At 40.3% G+C, this 11,285-nt stretch overlaps 1 long non-coding RNA gene across 1 annotated transcript; it reads right to left on the bottom strand.

Annotated features, from left to right (window-relative positions):
• Positions 1-214: 214 nt before the first annotated feature.
• On the bottom strand, positions 215-10,792 carry LOC121996328. Its single transcript, XR_006116045.1, has 2 exons — positions 10,606-10,792; positions 215-372 (listed from the first exon to the last, which is right to left on the bottom strand). It is a non-coding gene; the product is annotated as an uncharacterized LOC121996328 (long non-coding RNA).
• Between the last annotated feature and the right edge of the window lie 493 nt (positions 10,793-11,285).

Here is an 11,285-nt window from a genome sequence, read left to right on the forward strand (position 1 = left end):
ATTGACTAATCAATAGATTCAAATCACAAATGGAAACCTTATATGAAACATCCCCAGATTTATCTATTTATTTATTTTTTTATTTTTATTTTTACTAATCTCTATCATCAACTACTAGTTAAATGATCATAATACAATACCACAACGGAAACTATCATAACCAATAGACATGACCGTATCAACAAATGTTTACCAAATAAAAACAATAACTCTCCAAACATTCTCCTCTCGACTGGTAAAGAAATAAAAATCTCTCACGGTAACTCCAGTATGCTCTGCACTCTCGGACAACGGACAGTATCATGCATCCAACCCGCCTCCTCATCTACTCCGCTCGAGGGTCCTCCGACATATCTTGGAAGTCATCCTCACCTTTGTTGTACACATCATGAGTCTACGACCCAGCAAGCACAATCCAATATGTACAAAAGGACATTCATGATATAACAGAAATAGCAACTAGGGGTCTCATAAGTAAGAAATCATAACCCAATTACGATACAACAAAGAAAGGTAAACCATGCACAAATGATCCTATGTAGCTAATAGGGTGAATATGTCAAATATCCGATAACCACAATTAGAGTCAGTCAACAGTCCCATGAATCTAGAGGTACCTCCTAGAGAACATGCAGTCACATAGTCGAAGCTACCAATAATTTACAGTATCAGTCATATTTGGAAGGGTCCTCCCCGGAGCTCATCCCGAGTCACCCAACCCGTACTGTCACCACATATGCTCATACCCGTCTAATTAGCTACCTAAGGAAACATAACCAATTTATATTATACTATTATCTATCACATTCCATTCATAAGTCCATATACTATGATCATGATCTGTACATCACATTTGCACTTTAAACAAGAACAGTACTAGTATAGAACAAAACTGTATTTAGCACCTAAGTCAGTTCATGCCATGAAAATCGGAAACCAATCCTAATTATCCACATGGAAAACTGAGTTACTGCAAGAAAATTCAAATACCTTATGAGGAGCGAAAACATATTGTACACTGATCACAATGAATGGAATCTATACATAACTCGCAATTGACTCAAGTAAGAAACCATGATCACCATCAAACAAAGCTCCAATCAGACCACCCTGCACCAAAACCTAAATAGCCCAAAGGCAACAAATCTACGCATGAACCATATTACAGTTCTCCCAGTTAAATTCCCAAACTTCACAGCTAAACGAAAAGCATATCAACAACTACAGCCATGCACAGACCCAAAATGGCATCAATTCAGATCCAAATTCCTCAGCTTACCAAGAAATAAACCATCCTAAAAATAAATCCACACCAAAACGAAACAATGAAACTCTAGTACTACATCAATGCCCAAATCGAATCCGATCAATGACTCCAAAACCACAAGGAAATCCGAGCTCCGCCGTCTAAGGACCATGCCTCTAGAATATCAAGAACTCAAGCAACCCAAGACGTGCACAAAAGAAATAATCAGACACCATGATATGCAACCGAAACCATCACAGAACCGATTTCAAAACTCCACCACCAAACAAGAACATCACCAAATAACTCATTTGAATCAAGAATCTCACAGGACTTTAAACCGAAACTAAAATTCACAAGAAAGTTGAAACATAACTCATTCCACCAATTAACATCTTTGTCATGCTATTAGACAAGCAAGTATCACGCTTAAACTCAAAACCTCATCAACACAAAAGAAATCACTTCTACACTTGATTGCAACCCAACGAACACTAGAAAGACCACGAGAGAAACACTCCAAAGAAACCGAACTCTAACAAAATTGAATGCACTGGCAAAACAAATCCAGAAGCACTGCGATTCAAGCGGAAACATCAACAGAACACCAAACCGAGCACAACACGGCAGGGAAAAACCATTCAAGCAACCAACAAAACTCAATCCAAGGCTCCAAAATTGGAACATCCAAAATCCGTTGCGAATTCTTGAAGAGAAACACATAACATAGCCACAACACAAAACCGTTGTAGAAAACACTGAGAACCCAAACGATGAGTCAAGAACGCACAAAAACGACCATGAACATCACAAAAACCCTAAACTTGACAAGAACTTCACAAAATGAGACAATCGGAGCTCATAAAAGCCATTCCAGCATCTCGTAGGTTCTAATCCCATACCTCACGGATCTCACAATAGCATAAGGAAGTGTACTTGCCTCTCCTTTCTTCGTGTCACCGTCGGAATCCCTCATCTAGTGGTGTCGCGCCGAACAGGAAGGGGTTAGAAGGTCTCAGCATCTGGTTGTAATGTCCTCCATGACCTCGTCGACGTGGGGAGTTGCTTGTCCGGAGGCCGGGGCTCGGTGCGGAGCTCTATCAAAGTCGACGGAGGTGAATCGGGAGGAGAAATCGATGTTTTCGGGGAAGAAGATGTTGGAGCAATCCCGATGGTCCGCGAGACCATATGTTTTGGTGTTTGGGCAAAGGGTTTAAGTTAGGTTCACCCTTGTATTTGATATGTGTACTTGAGTTGTGCAGGACTGCAGGATACACATGTGACTCAGGTTGATGGCTTCGGGTCCGGTGAAGGATGGAGCATCCGAGGGACCGTGGACAAGGCAGCGAGGACAAGGGCCGAGGGAAGCGACTTCGAGGCATACGCGAAGGATGGCATTGGGGACGAGCCGCGGGCTTGAATGCATCCGAGGGACGAGAGCCAAAGGAAGTAGACTTGAAGGCAAGAGGTCAAAGCTGCAAATGAAGTGTCAAATGAGTCGTAAGGGTGAGGGTACGAGTGCATGAGAGATTGTACTCGGAGTAAAATTCTAGTTTTAGGGTTTTACTGTAGCGTTACTGTAGCAGTATGGTAGTGTTACTGTAGCAGTACTGTAGCAGTCGACTGCATGTTTTAGCAGTCGACTGGTGCAGTGGACTGGGGCAGTTGACTGGCAGCGATCAGAATGTCTCTGTTCGTATGGAATCGAGCCGTTGGGATGTAACGATCGAATTTCCACTGACGGTAGTCGACTGCATGTTTTGGCAGTCGACTGATAGGCGGGGTTTACAACCCGCGACTTATATAACCAAGGCTTGGAAGCTTGGTTATCTCTGACGAAATTAGACTTGCTTAAGGTCTAATTAGTAGTCTACAAGTGCTCAAAAGTTTCCCTTGTGTCCAAGAGGTCTTGGTGAGTTTGTGGTGAGGTTTCTCCACCCACAAGGAGGTTTGAGCTAGCCGGAGGTCTTCCGGGGAGTAATCCACCGACGGATAGGGATCGTCCTCCTTACGGACAGCCGTGGAGTAGGAGCTTTATCTCCGAACCACGTAAATCGGCGTGTGTTGGTTTGCTTGCTCTTTCTTGTTCTTTGTATTTGTATTTAGCTTTCGTATTTGTGTTTGTATTATTTGTATTCCGCATGCAACTAACAAATACGTAGAAAGCGATCGATTTGGGGGCGCCGTCTATCCAACCCCCCTTCAAGCCGGCCACCGATCTCCCTACAAGTGGTATCAGAGCGAGGCCGCTCTCCGTTGGACTAACTGCCAAGGAAGCACAAGATGACCGGCTTGATAGAACCGCCAAAGTTTGAAGGAGGAGGCCTTGGGGACATCACATTTTGGATGATGAAGATGGAAGTCTTCTTCGACACGGATTGGGATACAATGATGGTGATCAAGTACCCGTTCGAAGTCCCGAGAGACAAGAAGGGAAAAAGGCTCCGACCACGACATTGGACGGAAGAGCAAACCACACGATCGGAGGCAAATGCAAAGGTAATATCTATATTGATTGATATTTTGCCTAATCATGTAATAAATGGTGTAGGTGAGTATAAGAACGCCCACGAGTTGTGGAGCAAGGTGAAGATGGTTCTACAAGAAGAACCTAAACCTACACAAGAGGACGAAGAACCCATTGAGATGGGTCTAGTTGCTCAAGTTGAAGAAGAGCAAACGGAAGTTGAGTCATGCTCAACTTCCAAGGAGGAGAAGGAGGATGAAGAAGCATCGTCAACATCCTCAAGGGTTGAAGAAGATTCCAAGACAAGTGAAGAAGAAAAAGTCTTGGAAGTCAACATAACAAGCACCTCCACCGAAGTGAAGTCAAAAAACAACATAATTTGCTTCGGTTGCAATGAAAAAGGGCACTACAAGAGTAGATGTCCATTGGGTAAGAAGAAGGTAAATCCTAAACCCATTCAACTTAATTTAAACACTAACAAGGGTTGTAGGAATAAAGAAACCCAAGGAAAAAGGATGTGTATTATATGCTTTACGTGTGGGGAGAAGGGACATTACCACACCAAATGCCCCAAAAAGGGGGAAATCAAGAAGCTTGCGAAATTAAAGAAATGGGAGAAAGAGAAGAAGAAGAAAAGCTTAAGTCAAGGGGGAGCTTCAAGGGTAAGGGAGGTATGCCCTAACTTGAAGGTTAATTCAAATTTAAATTCTTATACTCCCATGCATAACTTCGGTTTTAGATATCATGATAGAAGTAGGGTTAAGGTAGACCATAACCCTAGGAGACCAATGCATGATAAATCTATAAATGAAAGACCTAAGGAGACCCAAGGCATTAATCCCAAGAAGGGGAGACATATGCCTAGGAAGGGTAGGTCTAGGAATGACCATGGTGGACATGTTGATTCTAGGTTTAGGAACCTAGAAAGGGAAAATCAAGCTTTGAAGGAAAAGCTTGATCAATTGGAGAAATTCCTTAAGAGATTCACTATTGGATCTAAGGGATTAAGTATGGTGTTGGGTAGCCAAAAACCCAACAATGATAGATCGGGTTTGGGATACCGATCTAGTCCCTCCAAGGCCAAAAGGAGACCATGTGCTAGGGTGACACATGATAAGGGCAAGGGAGAGTCATCCAAGGCTAATAAAAAAAAAATATGCTAGGGTTGCATATGATTATGGCAAGGATGATGTGTCCAAGGTCAAGAAGATAAGGAGATCTTCTAAGGTACATCATTGTGGTTTGGTCATAATAGATGAGTCACCTAGGGAGGTGGCTAAAGCTAAGAGCTCTAGGGGGAGCTCAAAGAGTCAATTTGGGACTCATGGCCAATGGATCTCAAGTGGGTTTTACTTGGGAGTCTAGGTTAGGTCACGGAATGTGCCAAGTGATTTGGAGACGGACTTGAGTCTCAAACCTAGGGAATTGGCACACATGGGTTGTGTTTCATGCTTGAAAATATGACATTGGGGTCATATAGCATGATAATTGATTTTAGATGTATAGATGCCATATAAACCAATGCTAGGGATGCATTGTGGGTTGGTATGGGCAAATACATCAAGAGGAAGTCAAAACTAGGACTTTAGGTCAAGGTTCAATTGAACCATTTAGCTAGTTTTGGATATTGTTTCAATCTTGGGATTTGTGATAGATACATTTTGTAATGTATTTTTCCCAGGTAGACAAGGGGACAATAGACCTCTCCACAAAATTTGGGAATTTTTGGAGGTCTAGGGAATTTCTGGTGCATTTCTGAAAGTGGGTCAGAAATGCTGAAAAAGGCTGAAAAACTGTGCCAGTTGACTGCTAGTTTTAGCAGTCGACTGCACCCTGATAAAACATGCAGTCGACTGGCTGGAAACAGAAGCATTCTGTTCGCTCAGCCAGTAGCGATCAGTCGATTGGTACTTCTTGCAGTCGACTGATACCAGTCTGAAATTGTCTTCAGCACTGAATTTTGACCAAGTCAACTCATACAAGTGTATGAAATCCATGGGGGATAAACACACGAGTTTAGGGTCAATTGGAATGACAAGTTTTCAACAATTGGGATATTGTTGAAGGATTTTTTAGATGTTAGGCAAAGGGGGAGAAGTAAGATTTAGTTGGGAAAACCTGAAAGTGCCTTTGCGTAGGGGGAGCCTTGGGATAGGTTCTTAAAAAGCCTGTTGTGAAAATCCTAGCTCATTGGGGAGCATAGGTGTAGGGGGAGCCTTGGGATAGGTTCAAATGCATGATGCATTGTTTCGGCGGTTGCCAAGTGTGTAACCTTGGCAACGTAAGTCCATTCGGCGGTGTATGTCCAAGTGTGTAGCCTTGGCAACGTAAGTCCATTTGTTTTAGCATGTTTATTTGCTATATGTTTTCCCTAACTTAAACGTATTGTCAAACACCAAAAAGGGGGAGATTGTTGGAGCAATCCCGATGGTCCGCGAGACCATATGTTTTGGTGTTTGGGCAAAGGGTTTAAGTTAGGTTCATCCTTGTATTTGATATGTGTACTTGAGTTGTGCAGGACTGCAGGATACACATGTGACTCAGGTTGATGGCTTCGGGTCCGGTGAAGGATGGAGCATCCGAGGGACCGTGGACAAGGCAGCGAGGACAAGGGCCGAGGGAAGCGACTTCGAGGCATACGCGAAGGATGGCATTGGGGACGAGCCGCGGGCTTGAATGCATCCGAGGGACGAGAGCCAAAGGAAGTAGGCTTGAAGGCAAGAGGTCAAAGCTGCAAATGAAGTGTCAAATGAGTCGTAAGGAGGTACGAGTGCACGAGAGATTGTACTCCAAGTAAAATCCTAGTTTTAGGGTTTTACTTGTAGCAGCACGGTAGTGTTATCATTGCGTGTTTTAGCAATGATCGCGTGGACCGGCAATGATCGAATGTATCTCTTCGTCAGATGGAATCGAGCCGTTGGGATGAACGGTCGAATTTTCACGAGGGCGGTCATTGCATGTTTTGGCGATCGGTGGTAGGCGGGGTTTTCAACCCGCGGCCTATATAACTAAGGCTTGGAAGCTTGGTTATCTCTGACGAAATTAGACTTGCTTAAGGTCTAATTAGTAGTCTACAAATGCTCAAGAGTTTCCCTTGTGTCCAAGAGGTCTTGGTGAGTTTGTGGTGAGGTTTCTCCACCCACAAGGAAGTTTGAGCTAGCCGGAGGTCTTCCGGGGAGTAATCCACCGACGGATAGGGATCGTCCACCTTACGGACAGCCGTGGAGTAGGAGCTTTATCTCCGAACCACGTAAATCGGCGTGTGTTGGTTTGCTTTCTCTTTCTTGTTCTTTGTATTTGTATTTAGCTTTCGTATTTGTGTTTGTATTATTTGTATTCCGCTGTGCAACTAACAAATACGTAGAAAGCGATCGATTTGGGGGCGCCGTCTATCCAACCCCCCTTCAAGCCGGCCACCGATCTCCCTACAGAAGAGAGTGAAGAGTCGGCGATTTTAGGGTTGTGAGGAGAAAAGCCGCCGAACCTAGGTAAGTGATATTCTATACCTAGGTTAGGTAGCTTCGACTTAGGTTAATCAAGGATAATCAACTCCTCACTAAATTGGGTATCATATGTTTCCCTTATTTTAACAGTTCTATCCCCTTGAAACGTATCATACAAGTGCATTTAAAATTCTAAATAATTCTCAAAATTCATAGAAAATTTTATAAATTAATCCCTTAATTAATGCTTGTGTGAACTTAGACATTTTTGTAAATAAATTCCTTAATTTTTACTCGTGGGTCCTTACAATTTCCCCCCCCCCCCCCCCCCCCATATAAAAAATTTTGTCCTCGAAATTTAACTTATCAAATGATTTGGGGTAGCGATTACACATTTCTAGCTTTAGTCTCCCACGGTAAACTCTAAATCCCCCCATTGTTGGTTAGCGTAACTCTTCTGGCGACTTTGTGTCGTATGTATCCTACCCCGAATCTTGACCACTAGATTCACCATATGTGTCCTAATTTTCTAGGCCCAGAACTGCCCTATCTTCTACCACATCCACCGAATGTGTTTAGAACTGGTTAGCAAATTGTTCACAAATCAAGCTCCTTGCAACTACGCTATAGGTTTGCCATGTTTGTCAAATTTCACCCTATGATCATCTATCCTATCATTTAGTTCTGCTGCATATATTATAGCTTAATTCAAACATGACAATTTGTAGAGGTAATTATATTTAAGCATGGATAATAACTATTCTCTTCAACCAAGCATGTGCCAAATATAATAACTATAAGGTATCATGATATGGTGATCTTGGATTTCATCCTAACATTTTGTAGTGATGCATATCCGAACATGTACAAGACAATATCTCATGAAAGGAAACAGAACTTATGATCATACTTCACAAAAATTCAGATCTGAAAATTAAAAGCCAATAGAACACATTGCTATATAAAATGGAACACTTACCACATGTTGCCCATATCAACAGATCATGAGTCCAATTCATTAAGGCATGCATTACTTTTACAAACTAAGAAACATAAACATCCTGCTCCACGGATCATATAAACATCACAGAATCCAAAAATTCTCAAAACCAACACCCTTTAACTAAATGAGTCAGACAGCGAATTCCCAACTGAAATTCCATAACACTACACTTTAAGTTACTCTAGGATCTAAAGTTTAAACATTCAATGAACCTATACACATGTAAAACAACTCAAGGTTACTCTCTAAAGATACACCCATACTACCGTGGTCCAATTTGTGATGATGGCAAATAAAGAAACAAGTTAACACTACTACCCTCTAGATACTAAGCAACTGGAACACAAACCTAACAAAATCTACATATTACTGAACAAAAATATTAAATTACTAATCATAAACATTTATCCCTATTCCTTACCTCAACGTTTCAGCATACATCCCTTCCACTGGAAGGAAACATTTCATTCCCTAACATAAATCTTCTATCCTTATTCATAAACTATACATGAATATCCTCAACCCATCATCAATTTATACTTACCAATTAATTTCAATAGCACGTAACAACTTGAAGCATATACTTTATAAATCTATGTATTTCATTTACCATCAATTCTGTCTATGGGATTAAAATTCTGAACATACATTCAATCAATGAGATATCATCAATCCTTGAAAGAAGAATAGATTTTCTAAGTTTATACTCAACACTTAGGAGAGGTGAAGTCTCTAACTTTTGCATTCAACATTAATTCCGAATAAAAGAAAACACGAGGTTGCCAAGTGTAGCATTCAATAGAAGATACCATCAATATTGGACAGGGAAGAATAGAGTTTCTGAACTTACATCCAACATATACCACTGATTATTATTTAGCCGATTAAGAACCAAAACCTAAGCACAACTACTCTTTACTGGTTAAAGAAAATAGCACCCATCTAACCCTTGCTGTTCCAGCATCTTCAACCAATCTTGATGGTTTCGTTATACACAACTTGTTCTCATTCATTCCTAAACCTCTTCATTCAATGATTGCACAAAGTAATAGTATTACTGAACAGAGGAAATAAATTTCAAAGTCCAAACCCTTATCACAGTGCTTAACACACTGCCTAATACTGAACAAGGAAATAAATCCATGTTAAACACAAAGTACCATATTGAAATTCCAGCACTATCTGTGCATAGTATTACTGCTTTTATAAATCCGTTACAAGTTTTCAATAAATATAAATACAAGTGTCTTTCTTATTAATGTTCTGCTTACACAAATCTATCATAAATCTTCAGCAAATACAAGAAAAGTAAAATGTTCTGATTGGCCAATCTGTTCCTCTAAACTCAGTATTGTTATTTACATGAATTAACCAAGATTTGAAGCACAACTCAATCATCCTATTATATTCTACTAGACAACCGAGAATCCAATTCTAAATCAGAAATCAAATTCATATAACACCATTTATATTCAAATCAATGTCTGTCTAACCAAATCAGACAGAAACAGAAATCTAACCGAAGGTAAAACTTCTTCATGGACAAACCCAGTAATAACTGACAATTATCAACTCCATCTAAAAGCTATGCAAGGATCCCGAAATCAATTGCAAAATCCAATAAAGAAACGCCAACCTGAATCAATCACAAAATCCATACTCAAGATTTCATGAATCCCTACAGAACATACCATATTATTCTAACAAGTATTCCACTAGGAAACCAACAAATAAACTCCTGAATCAATGCAAAATCCTGAATTGAATTAGCAAGAACGAGTTGGATCAAACAATTTCGTTCAAAGAAACATACAGAATCCCTCCGTAAAAAGAACCAAATCCGGACAGGTAAAGAGAAATCATCGCATAGTATCCTAAACTTCATGCTTCTATGTTAGGATCTTACATAAAGATTATCTCGAACTTAACCTACTATGGAAAGAAACCTCAACACTAACAAAAACAAGTAGCGATCATGAAAATCACACCCGGAAACCCTAGAAACTCTACCCTGTATCTATTATGGAAGAACACTTGCCCAACTCAATATATCCTAAAAACTAGTTTGTATATAACTTTAATCTTAATACACTAGTTCTCTTACTATAATTGTATCCATATAACTTTAATCTACTCTATTATCTCAAGTATATACATAAACATATATAGCTACATTTATGACTATAAATTTAATTCTTACAGACTTGAAGGTAGAAATAGCCGAGTTCCTAACGAGATGGCGTACGCACACTGTCCTTTAGGAGTGATTGCTCTGATACCAACTGAAATATCCCCAGATTTATCTATTTATTTTTTTTTATTTTTACTAATCTCTCTCATCAACTACTAGTTAGATGATCATAATGCAGTACCATTACGGAAACTATCATAACCAATAGACATGACCGTATCAACAAATGTTTACCAAATAAGAACAATAACTCACCAAACATTCCCCTCTTGAATGGTAAAGAAATAAAAATCTCTCTCGGTAACTCCAATATGCTCTACACTCCCGGACAATGGACAGTACCATGCGTCCATCCCGCCTCCTCGTCTACTCCGCCCGAGGGTCCTCCGGTATATCCTGGAAGTCATCCTCACCTGTGTTGTAGACATCATGAGTCTACGACCTAGCAAGCACAATCCAATATGTATAAAAGGACATCCAGATAACAGAAATAGCAACTAGAGGTCTCATAAGTAAGAAATCATAACCCAATTACGATACCGCAAAGAAAGGTAAATCATGCACAAATGATTCTGTGTAGCTAATAGGATGAATATGTCATATATTCGATAACCACAATTAGAGCTAGTCAACAATCCCATGAACCTAGAGGTACCTCCTAGAGAACACAGTCATATAGTCAAAGCTAACAAAAATTTACAGTATCAGTCATAACTACGATATCAGTCATATTTGGAAGGGACCTCCCCGGAGCTCATCCCGGGTCACCCAACCCGTACTGTCACCACATATGCTCATACCCGTCCAATTAGCTACATAAGGAAACATAACCAATCTATATTATACTATTATCTATCACATTCCATTCATAAGTCCATATACTATGATCATGATCTATACATCACATTTGCACTTTAAACATGAACAGTACTAGT

This window comes from Zingiber officinale, chromosome 6A (assembly GCF_018446385.1).
Source record: "Zingiber officinale cultivar Zhangliang chromosome 6A, Zo_v1.1, whole genome shotgun sequence".
NCBI lineage: Eukaryota > Viridiplantae > Streptophyta > Magnoliopsida > Zingiberales > Zingiberaceae > Zingiber > Zingiber officinale.